Source organism: Arachis duranensis, chromosome 5 (genome assembly GCF_000817695.3).
Source record: "Arachis duranensis cultivar V14167 chromosome 5, aradu.V14167.gnm2.J7QH, whole genome shotgun sequence".
In the NCBI taxonomy this organism is placed as follows: domain Eukaryota; kingdom Viridiplantae; phylum Streptophyta; class Magnoliopsida; order Fabales; family Fabaceae; genus Arachis; species Arachis duranensis.
Window position 1 is genome coordinate 26,819,750 of NC_029776.3, and position 274 is coordinate 26,820,023.

Consider the following 274-nt stretch of genomic DNA (forward strand, 5'->3'; position numbering starts at 1 on the left):
GATGAAGATGTCACTGAAGAGCAAGTTGCTAAATACCTTGGAGCAATCATGAAGCTAAATGACAAGTTATTTGGTAATGAGAATTGGGAGGATGAACCCCATTTGCTCACCAAAGAACTAGATGACATGACTAGGAAAAGATTACCTCAAAAGAGACAAGACCCTGGGAAGTTCTCAATACCTTGTACAGTAGGCACCATGACCTTCAAGAAGGCTCTGTGTGACCTAGGGTCAAGCATAAACCTCATGCCTCTCTCTGTAATGGAGAAGCTAG